Source organism: Sinocyclocheilus rhinocerous, unplaced genomic scaffold (genome assembly GCF_001515625.1).
Source record: "Sinocyclocheilus rhinocerous isolate Xijiao unplaced genomic scaffold, SAMN03320098_v1.1 scaffold659, whole genome shotgun sequence".
Classification (NCBI taxonomy): Eukaryota; Metazoa; Chordata; class Actinopteri; order Cypriniformes; family Cyprinidae; genus Sinocyclocheilus; species Sinocyclocheilus rhinocerous.
In genome coordinates this window covers 1,960,298-1,972,380 of record NW_015652995.1, presented here as the reverse complement: position 1 = coordinate 1,972,380, position 12,083 = coordinate 1,960,298, and the positions used below count along the sequence as shown (strand labels likewise).

The 12,083-nt window shown below is 35.2% G+C and overlaps 1 pseudogene; it reads left to right on the top strand.

Annotated features, from left to right (window-relative positions):
- Window positions 1–12,083, top strand: part of LOC107715194 (mucosa-associated lymphoid tissue lymphoma translocation protein 1-like) — a 21,068-nt pseudogene that overhangs the window by 1,724 nt on the left and 7,261 nt on the right.

Sequence of the window (12,083 nt, the reverse complement as noted above, 5' to 3'; positions counted from 1 at the left end):
GGATTATGCATTGCGATATATATATATATATATATATATATATATATATAATTATTATTGTTTTTTCTGTAGCTGCTGTGTAAACAAGTGAACGCAATAAAACCACACTGACATACATTCAGACAAGAAAGTTTAAACTGTGCTTTCACAGTTATAAAAATTGGGCCCAGTTGTTTTAAGTGTTACAAATTTATACAATTATTAATTACGGTATATGTTTGCCAAATAAAGGGTGCATGTTTTCACAAAAAGTTCAAAAAAGTCATGTGTTTTTAGAACTGTATTTTTTTCCTAGGCAAAATGGTTCAAAATTTTTGTAGCCAATGCCTTATGTGCCTACAGTATTCAGAAATTGAATTCTAAAAAATGTTACCTACTTAGTAAAACGTGTGACAACTTGCTCCAGTCTCCTTATAGTTTGAGACAACATGATCTTTACTTAATATCCTAATGATTTTTGCCATAAAAGAAAAATCGATCATTTTGGCTATTGCTAAAAATATACCCAAGCGACTTAAGACTGGTTTTGTGGTCCAGGGTCACATATACATATTGGAGAATTGCTTAAATATTATAATCATTAAAATTCATAAGCTGATATAATTGCTAATGCATTAAAGTATTTTATTGTATTGAGGTGGTTATGTGTCCTTTTGAAGAATGAGATTAAGTTTTCTGACTGAGAAATTTGAAATGGCATTTAAAGCATACATAGGAATATTTAAATAAATCTTATATTTAAAACAGTTATGAAAGAGATTTCTCATTTTCCTGCAAAGTGTTGTAAAGATTTAAGGATAAACAAGATATTAAAAACCTAGTCATTTCAAATTTGCTGTCAAGCCGGTGTCTGTGTGTGTACCACCAAACCATGAGGTGACCTTAAGAGTTCAAGCAATAGGCACTGGTGCATTAAAGTATCAGTGGTTTGATAAACAACAGACAGAGGTTTGTAGACTATATCTTTTATCTTTTATATCTTTGATTTATTTTTTTAAAAGTTGATCTTAATACTGTGAAGAATAAATACCCAAATGTATCAAATAACAGAATGCTCAATCTTTTCAGGTGGCAGGTGGGACAGAGCCCGAGCTCACCGTCTCTCTCCAGAGATCTGGAAAATATACTTGTAGAGTGAGTGACCTGTACTGTAACTATCAGTTCACAGAATGGGTAAAAGTGAGAATCCTAGATGAACCAGGTACTTTCCGTTATCTCATATTGTCATTACATTTTTATTAGCATCTGCATTAATCATCTGGCCTAAAGGCCCCGATATACTTCAAGCGAAATCGAAGAACGAACTGATGTGACGTCATTTAGAACAAAATCCAGACAAAACAAAGTTCAATTTGTGTTCGTTTTGGGAGTTCGAACTACACTTTCAAAGAAAAATCGATCATTTTGGCTATTGCTAAAAATATACCCAAGCGACTTAAGACTGGTTTTGTGGTCCAGGGTCACATATACATATTGGAGAATTGCTTAAATATTATAATCATTAAAATTCATAAGCTGATATAATTGCTAATGCATTAAAGTATTTTATTGTATTGAGGTGGTTATGTGTCCTTTTGAAGAATGAGATTAAGTTTTCTGACTGAGAAATTTGAAATGGCATTTAAAGCATACATAGGAATATTTAAATAAATCTTATATTTAAAACAGTTATGAAAGAGATTTCTCATTTTCCTGCAAAGTGTTGTAAAGATTTAAGGATAAACAAGATATTAAAAACCTAGTCATTTCAAATTTGCTGTCAATTTTGACTGTACAAACACTGTTGAAAATGAAGCAAATCGAGATTACTAATTAATCCTTGGACACTTTCTGTGCTAACTGTTCCAAACTCTGGATTGCTTAACTTTTCTCAATGTATATTTGTTTTGATTCTCAGTGCCACGAACAAAATCCAGACAAAACAAAGTTCAATTTGTGTTCGTTTTGGGAGTTCGAACTACACTTTCTGGAAAAGTTGTTTCCGGCTGCAAAACACCTTCGTACTACCATTGGTCCGTTACGATTACGTCATAGGAGGTGTGTGCTAAGGCTCCGCCTTCTTTCACGTGGAGCTCTTCTCTGGGTTCATTTCGTCTGTCGAGTCCTTGGAGGTGAGATGTCCGCGCAGTGGAGAGCCGCTTTATAGTAGTAAATTAAGTTGTGCTTCTGATGAAATCAGACACTGACACTGTTTTTCATGTTTAATACTGCTAATTGTTTTTAAACAATATATTGAATAAAGTGCCATGTAAAAATAAACGTGACGTCACTACCGAGTGCTAATTTGCAGAGCTCGTGCAAACATACCCATGTTGCTATGATCAGATTTTTATAAAAAAAAATGCTTGCTGTTTTCTCCATTTTTTTGTATTTATTTTGTTACTGATAGAAAAGCGCGCAGCACATATTTACATATTCATATAAACATTGCTTTCATCAGTGTGGGCGGCGTCGGGATGTTCGCTAACAGTATACCGCTGCTCACGTATTTCGAACTTCGTTTTACCCCTAAACAAAGAACGAAAGGGAACTTTGTTTTGAGTATGTCGGAGCCTTAAAGAGACCCATTGTATATAGTTATATGGAAACTGACATTTACTTATCGGTGATTTATTTTGCAAGGTTTGGCTCAATGTGCCAGTTTTAAGACTGCAGTATCTATTACATAACGTGATGCATTGTGTTTAGGTGTTTCTCACACATGGAGAGGGGAACCCCATATTGTCATTCACCCAATAAGCCAAACAGTAAAACCAGGGGAGACGTTCACTCTTAAATGCACAGCTTTAGGCAAGCCTGCGCCTGCCTACCAGTGGTACAGAAACGGTCGCATCCTTCCTAAACAGACCACAGAAACACTTAGGGTAAGGCCACTGTACCACTCTTTATCTCTAGCTGTTTTGTTATCATATTGATTCATTTTAATGGAGACAGGAGTAGCTGCAAGTCGGAGAGAAACTAACCCCTAACCAATTAGAATGACCTTTCGGCATGCCCTAATCTTTCGCCACGCCCACTGCTACAGTCTGCGTTTATCCCTACTTGTTTTATGTGCAAGTTAGGTTCGGGCCATTGGTTTTAAATGTGAGCAATTTGCTTTGACTGTAATGACTGACTCAGTGGTACACACTGAAATTGTAAGCTGTCTAAAATAATCTTGTTCTACATTTGGTCTTTTTTGTTTAGATAGAAAATGCCAGCGCAGAGACTGTGGGCTCATACCTCTGTGCTGTGTCAAATATTTTGGAGGAGAGATGGTCTGAAGCAGCTGAGATTGAGATAGGTAAGAGAGCCGCCTGTTTATGTCAAGCTTTTCAAGCCTATCATTGGCCTACAGTGCACAGCTTCCATTTTGGAGTTGTGTTTTTCGAAGACTTTATTGGCCATTCTTGCAGAATATGTTGCTTTTGTATTTTTTCTGGAATTGCTGTCCGTTATCAGCAGCTTATTATCTAAATTATTTTAACATTAACGTTATTTATTATTTAACATTATCTTTAAAATGTTCATGTTTATTTAAACATAAAAAATATTTATCTTTTTTTTTTTTTTTTTGCAAATTGTTAATCTTTTTAAATGTTTATTTTACTTTTTAAAAATAATTAGGATTTAGGAATAGTTCACCCAGAAATGAAAATTTGCTTAAAAAATTACCCTCACGCAATCCAAGATACGTTTGTTTCTTCATCTGAACAGATTTGGAGAAAATTTAGCATTACATTACTTGCTCACCAATGGATCCTACACTAAATTATTGCATTAAATTTGACAATCTTTTGTTTGCCATCCTGATTCGATCTGACTCTTCTTAGCAGTTGCTGTGTTGATGAAAAGCAATTTATTGAAAACATTAATAAAGGAAACCATCCAGTGTTTAGCTCTGGGTCATGAATTCTTTGTGCTCAGTGTAGTTCCAGTCTAGTTTCAAATTACTGGTACTTTCCGCAATTTGTAGGAGTTAAGATCAATCAGGAACTGATTGTTATTTTGAGTCTTAACAGGTCCTTAGATACATGAGAGAACAACTAATGGTAGACTGAAACCAGCTCAATGAGAACTTCCCTTTTTACTTGTCACATTGTGGAACACAAATAATGTTAATGCTCTGAGAGTTATTTTTTTTTCCATAGTGAAACTACTGAAAGAACACAAGCTATAGGCTTTGAGAAAGCATCCAGCAGCATGGTGACATTTCTCATTCTCTTTCAACTTTCACCAAAACGTTTTTTCCTCTGGTTCCCCCACAGCACCTCCAGATCAACAACCAGCGCCCACGCTTATGGGTAGGTCACAGACAGAAGCTTTTTTCAGCTCATGTCAGGTTAAAAATAGACTTAGTACTTACCTTACAATACTCCCACTTTTAATATTTACCCTAGGAAACAAACACTGTCATTCATATAGGATTGTCACAGTTGTGGAAAGACTTGAAATATCATTGAATTTTCAAATAATGAATTGGAGGCCTGCCACAGTTATGGAAATTATTAAAAGTTTAAAAGTCATTGAAATGGAAGAGATCCTAGAAAGTCAAATCCTCCATTGAACACAGACATATGTACAAAATATTTTTTAATCCTTTTTTTTTATCTTTGTTTTGAAATTACTTGTAACACCCAGTAATTATATAAAAAATTTTTTTTAAAGTAATAAGTAAAAGAAAAAAAATATATATATTAAAGTATTAATTAACAATGCATTTAAAATTATGCATAAAAATAACACTTTATTTGTTTCTTTACAAAGTCTGTTTGCAAATTACCCATGTAATCACTATAACGAGTATATTTAAAAAATGCAATAAAATAAAATATGATAAAAAAAAATACTTTTATGAACAAATTTAACAAAGCAAAACAAATGATTTCCCTTAGCAACCGACAAAGTGGCATTACTGATTGGGAACCTGAACTACAACAACCATCCTGGTCTGATGGCCCCCACCATGGATGTTCATGAGCTGGCCAATCTTCTGCAACAGCTAGGCTTCAGAGTGGTCTCTCTGCTTGATCTCACCCTTCAGGAAATGCAGGCTGCCATCGACAAGTTCTTGCAGCTCTTGGACCGTGGAGTGTATGGTGAGTCACATGTTGTGGGTTTGCTGAAGGAGCCGGTGGGAAATGCCTGGTGTGTTTCACATGACTGCTTTAACTAAAATTATGTCTCTCACAGGATGTAGATTTTGCACTCATGGCAATGGCTTGTTTGATGTGAAAGTTTCAGGGTCCTGGCTGTAAAAAAAAGTCAGGAAATGATATGCAGAGATAAATAAATCTAATTGCAATGTGCAATAACATGCTCATTTTAAATGATCCGGATTTCTCAGTTTGAATTTGTGGCAATCAGTGCTAGCCATTGTGTCTCCATGTGATGGACGTTTTTTCCAGTGCTGGACACTACACAGTCCATTTGAAATTCTCCTCATTGTTGCTCAATAAACATTACTGGAGCATCTTGGTGATGAGTCAGAGGAAGTTCCAAAAAAGGCTTTGTTTTCCGGTGCTACAGTATCAGTGCAAGTTGTGGGTCCAAAAAAAAAAAAAAAAACCACAGCACTTTCAGCCAAAGGTCTTTTTCAGAATAACATTGAGATGTTGTAATCTGTTGATTGGCTGATAAGAGATGCGTGGGCAGTAGTGTGCCTTGCTGCTTTCATCTCCAGAAACCTATGTTTCTAACCAACAGATTTATACTGGCTGCTTAGCTAGCCCACATTGGACTTTCCTTTTTTTAACTTGTATTGTAAACTCCCTTATAATGAAGATCATTTTGGCACACAGAGTATTCAACAGAAAGTGGAAAATGGAAAGTGTTTAGTCATTATTTATCAGTGTAAGTATGCCTCTGTACTGTTGTCAATGTGGGTTACATTTCACTGATGTCCTAGCAATAGTTATTCACAGCATCATCAAAATATGAAACATTGTAATTAAAGTTGTGTAGTTTTCACGAGTTTTACCCCACAATTAAGATTCTGTCATCATTTGTTCACCCTAATGTCTTGGCAAACTTGAATGACTTCCCTTTTCTTCCTTCTGTGGAGCACAAATTGTAAATTTTCGGCCAATTCAAGCTGTCAAGCTACAAAAAGTACACTAAAGCACTGTAAAAGTACCTTAAAATGGCTCATGTGCTATATTCCAAATCTTCTAAAGCCATATGATTGATTTGTGTTGTAAACAAGCTGACGGTTTAAGTTGTTACTCACTGATAAACTTTGAGACCCACTACTTTGATGCTTTTATGGTTTGGATATTCTTAAAAACTTCTTCTTTTGTTTTCCTTTGAAAGAAAGAATGTCATACAGGTTTGGAATGCCATGGGGGTGAGTAGATGATGACAGAATTAACATTTTTTAGCGCACTATGCCTTGAGATGAAAGATTTGACAGTTATAACACTGGTTTTCTGTGTTGCCCAAGATTTGAATCTCACTTCCTGTGAACTTTTTTTAACCTATTGTAACAAAGTACTTGTTGTTTTTTCTATAATTAATTTACGTAAAATATTTTAAAAAGGCAATGTTGTATATAATATGGTACTCAACCAGAGACCTAAAACAGAAACGTATTACACAATACTGTAGACCATTAAAAACAAACTTTCTCTTTCCCCAATTTCAGCTGTTTTTTACTACGCTGGCCATGGCTATGAGCACTCTGGCAGAAATTACCTGGTGGCCATTGACGCTCCACGACCCTACCGTACAGAAAACTGTGTGTGTGTACAGAAAGTGATGCACAATATGCAGAACAGAAAAGCCCAGCTCAACGTCATTCTCCTGGACACCTGTAGGAAATGGTAGGCCTGCAGGAACATGATGATCTATTGTTTGTTAAAAAAGAAAGAAAAGTCTATTTAGAATTCCAGTTTCTTAGAATTGTTTTGGAAATGTTACAAGATAATAATTTGGCACACTGCTACACTGTTTTAATGTTTTTGCTATTTTATACCCTCCAGGTACAAACAAAAAGGTCCTCTCTCTGATATTAAGCCTTCGGCTCCTCTGGGCAACACTGTGTATGGATACGCCACGTAAGTACTGGGTTACAGTTCTTTTAAGCCTCCAACAAAACTTCTTAAACAACAGTGATTGTGTACTTTTTGTATTATCATGACGTTTGCTCCCACAGGAGTGAAGATGCAGAGGCTTTTGAGGTCCAGGATGGTGGCAAGAGCACTGGGATCTTCACCAAGTACCTGAACAAACATGTCTTAAAGCCAGAGAGGGTGACCCATGTCTTGGAGCAGGTCTCTGAGGGTGAGTGCTTCTACCAATACTCTTCTGTTCCAAAACTTTGAGAGCTGCCTCACTACCTACTGCCTACATAGTAGGGGTTGCACCGACTAATCGACTAGTCGACTTCAATGCTCTGCCATGACGCTTTAAGCTTGACGTCGACTAGTCGCTGGTCCTATAGAGGGCGCAACAGGATAAGAAATCTTTGAAGGACTTCCACATTTACGCTCCGTTTCCAAAGAGTTCAAATGACAAATAAATGCATATTCTGAAAGCGCTCCACAAGACATGTGTGATTATATTACTGGATGCTCGAAATTGAACGGGAGAATGCACGTTTTAAACAGCTTATTGTACAGGTAAATTAATCGCCGTTCTAATCTAATGCGCTGCTGCACTGTAACGCACACACATATACAACAGACAGTAGCGCGTACATCACGTGCACAGAATCGTTCAGCGCGGAAATGTATTGTCAACACTGTTCTGTGATTTCTCAATAAAATGGCTTAGAAACTGAAAAGTTCAAGCATTTATTTCTTAATAACTAAATTCCACAGTTTCACTACTAGCAGAAAGATGCTGCCAGGTAGAATTAATTCACACACGCAATCGCTCTCACTAATGCATTCATATTAATGTAATCTTTACTGTGCTACTTTATCTGTATCTGATTTAGAATGAGCAGAAATCTGTGAGAAATATAACGACCCAAAGACAAAATAACTGATAAAAAAGCTGTTATAGGAGCAATAGCCGTGTGGGCAGCGCTGTGTCATATGCCATAGCTGTGCACAAGCTGTTTATCACAGCTCCAGACTTATTTCTTCATTAATGACGTCATCAGCGACTAGTCGACTTCGACTCGACTTTCATCACATAAAAGTCGACTTCAAAAAATCAGAAGTCGTTCAACCCCTACTACATAGGCAGCTTCCTTCTAAAGGAAGGTCACATTTTCGTAGGCAAAATACAGTCATTTCAAACGGAATCCACGCAATCTGAATGAGGGTGAAAGAATTCCCCATGCAGATTTTGCAACGCCTTCAAGCTGGTCTCAGGGATTCGCTGTGATTACTAATATAAAGCTGCCTGGTTTGAAAGAGACTTCTGTGTGAGCTGTTCTTCATACACTGCTACACTTTTGACAATAGACAATGGCCTTTTTGCCCACAAAATTTCACAGCAACTCTCATTTTTAGAGGTCTTACATTTGAGGACAAAAAATAGTAGGACCTTATGATTTCTGTGATGTGGAAAATGTGGACAAAATCGCAGAATCCAGTCATAAAAGTGAAATTTACTGTATAACGAGAAATGTCACCGAATTTGGCAAACTTTGGATGAACTTTTAATCAAACTGAATATGGAGTAATATCTGTGAATATTTGTGAATATTAACCTGCAAAAAGTGTTCTAGTTTCGTCTACTATATATACTCAAGCATGCATGTTTTTAGTGTCTACTGTCTCACTATATGAGGACATGAACACATGAATTTCATCTGCAGAGCTGCTCTGAGAGTTTACTTCTTGAGCATTTTACTATTTCAGTTGATAAAACTATTTGGTAGAATGTACTTTTCAAAGTAATAAAAACAATTCAGTAATACAGTTTATTAAAACATTACTTTTTAAGGAATGTCACAATTGTTTTTAAACTGTAAACCGCCAATTGTTCAAATTTTATTTGAGTTTTAAAAAGATTGAGATTTAATTGAGAATTTTAAAAGATTCATTAAATTATTAAAGTTTTATGCATTAATTTGACTACCCCCCATATTAGCTAATAAAAACTATTCATAATAGTTAATAATATAAACCGTTATTGTTAAAATTTGTATAAATAATTAAATGTTAAAGTTTTATGAGTTGATTAGACATCATTTTTGAATATTAAAATGTAATTAAACCATTAAAACAGAATCCAGAAAAGTTTAAACATAAATTATGGAATTTGGGAAAAATAAAATGAATTTCACAGGGCCCTAAAACAGGAATCGCAGTATGTCCTAATGTGATTATTAAAGGGGATTTATTTAATGAAATATATGTGAGAGATGCATGTGCAAAGGTCTCCAACTGTCATACTGAAAGTAGGGGGTTCATATCAAACCCTAAACAGGATGTTTGAGCAATTTCAAAACAGTGCTGCCTTGCAAGCACTGTAATAACAAGATATTGTCATATTACATAATACTTCACACATGTAGTGAACAAGGTCACAGTGTCTTTCAGAGCTTTTGATCATTAGTGGATTTATACTTGGAGCACTTGTGAGAGCAACAACTGGTTGACATCTACTGTGTGCCAGACATTGGTTTCCTTCTTTGATCCGTACCCTCCACGGCATGATGTGAACGTGGATTTATGTTTTAATGGTTGAGACAATCCCCCCTCTCCCTGCGGAGGGCTTATTTGGTTGTTTGATTGGTCTCTTTGGTAACAGCACTTGGCTTTTTATATTGTAGCTGCCAAAGCATGTGACCTCATTCTCTGGCTGCTGTGCTCAGGTGGGGAAATTTGAGAGCGCTTAACCTAGGAACGGCTGTGGGGTGCCCCACTTACCCCCCTCCTCCTGTCTCGTATGCTTGTTGCTCAGTCTGCACCCTGTCCCACTGCCATTATCACTGTGTTTGTTATGCCCACAAGCACTATATACTCCTTCCTGTCTCAATAACTGTCTTTGATCATAAATCAGTACTTGGGCACTGGTTACTGGTGAAGCACAACTCACAACTAAGCACTATGCTGTAAAGCATTTTGATGTGGATTTACTTTATATTTCTGGCTAGTAATTTTTTTTCAGTACAAGTTTTATAATTTATTTCTAGATGTATTTACACTATTATTCAAGTTTGGAGTCCGTAATTATTTTGAATGTTGCTTATGGCTCACCAAGGCTGCATTTGTTTGATCAAAAATAAAGTAAAACCGTAATATTGTGTAATATAATTACAATTTAAAGTAACTGTTTTATATTTTGATATATTTTAAAATGTAATTTATTTCTGTGATGGTAAAGCTGAATTTTCAGCATCATTACTTCATTCTTCAGTGTCACATGATCCATCAGAAATCATTCTAATCTGCTGATTTGCTGCTCAAGACACATTTCTTCTTATTATCAATGTTGAAAAATATTTTAATATTTAACGTTTTTGTGAAAACTGTAATACATTTTTTTTTCAGGATTTTTTGATAAATAGAAAGTTTAAAAGAAGAGCATTTATTTAAAACAAATCTTGCATGTATTTAAGCTTACTTTTGAACAATTTAATTTAAATTGTGCAACTTTTACTGGAAACAAATATATGGGGACTTTAGAAGAAACATTTATTTACACTTTTTAACAGTGTTCTATTGTGCTACTACAGACAGTGACCCAGCTTGCATTGCTTTCACTATAACATTTATATTACAATTGTAAAATCCTGTACATTTTTACAATGTTTCTGCACTAAAAAAAACTGCACATCTCAAGTCTATTTTTCTTATTTGAGAGCAGAACTTAATATGTGTGAATTGCTATTTTACTTCATTTTGCAATTAGGGAAAGAACCTTATAGCATGTTCCTCAAAGGTTTTTAACTTCCCAATTATCTGGACAATTTGCTGAGTCATGTTTCAGTGTCTGAAAATCATAATGGACACTGATCACATTTCAACAGAACAGTAATAGTATAGTGTGTAGAGAACATATTTACTGTATTTTGTAATAGGAGAAGTATTGTGTGATTTGTAACGAAAGCTTTCATTCTATAGATCTGGGTAAGGACCCACTGGTGCGTGGCAGGCAGGTAGTAGAGATAAGACACACTCTGACAGAGCCACGGGCCTTAACCGATCCTGTGCGAACATCTGGACACACCATGGAGCTCCGCCGGCGGGATGCTTGTTGGAAACAGGCTAATGGTATTGACGTATTCCTGAACCAGCTTTATATTATGTCATCAGAGGTTCCTTTCTTAAATGCATCCTGTGTAAACAAACAAGGGGTTACTGTACACCCTATATCTTTGTATTTTTTTCCACCTGAATTCCACTTACACTACCAGCCTAAAGTGTGGAATAATTACGTTTTTTGTTTTGTTTTTGAAGAAGTCTCTTATGCTCTGCAAGGCTGCAATTATTTAAATACAGTAGTATGAACAGTAAAAACATTAGGAAGAGCTGTTGTTTATTTTAATACATTTTTAAATGTATTATTTCCTGTTATGGTAAAACTAAATTTTTAGCAGCCATTACTCCAGTCTTCCCATGATCCTTAAAAAATGATTATAATATGCTGATTTGGTGCTCAATTAACTGCTCAGTTATTAATAATGATTCTTATCATTAAAAACTGTTTTTGCTGCTTAATATTTTTGGGGAAACTGTAATACTTTGATAAATAGAAAGTTCAAAAGAACAACATTTATTTGAAAAAGAAAATCTTTTGTAGTGTTGTTAATGTATTTTCTGTCACTTTTGATCAGTTTATTGTGTCCTTGTGGAATATTATTATTATTTTGAGATTATTTTTAATCTTACCTTAAACTTTTGAGTTGTAGTGTATTACAGTTTCCACAAACATGCTAAGCAGTTTTTTGAGCACCACATCTGCAAGTTAGAATGTTTTATTGTTGTGATATTGCTCTTTTATTGTAACTTAGACCAAATAAATGCAGTCTTGGTGAGCATAAGAGCCTTTCAAAAACAATACAAATCTTAAAATAATTTTTCTAAACTTTTGAACAGTAGTGTATATGAGTAAAGTATAATAAATTAAAGGGGTGGTTCACTGTTTTTTTTTCTAGGCTTGATTGTGTTTATGGGGTGCAGTCTAACGTGTTAATGCTTCGT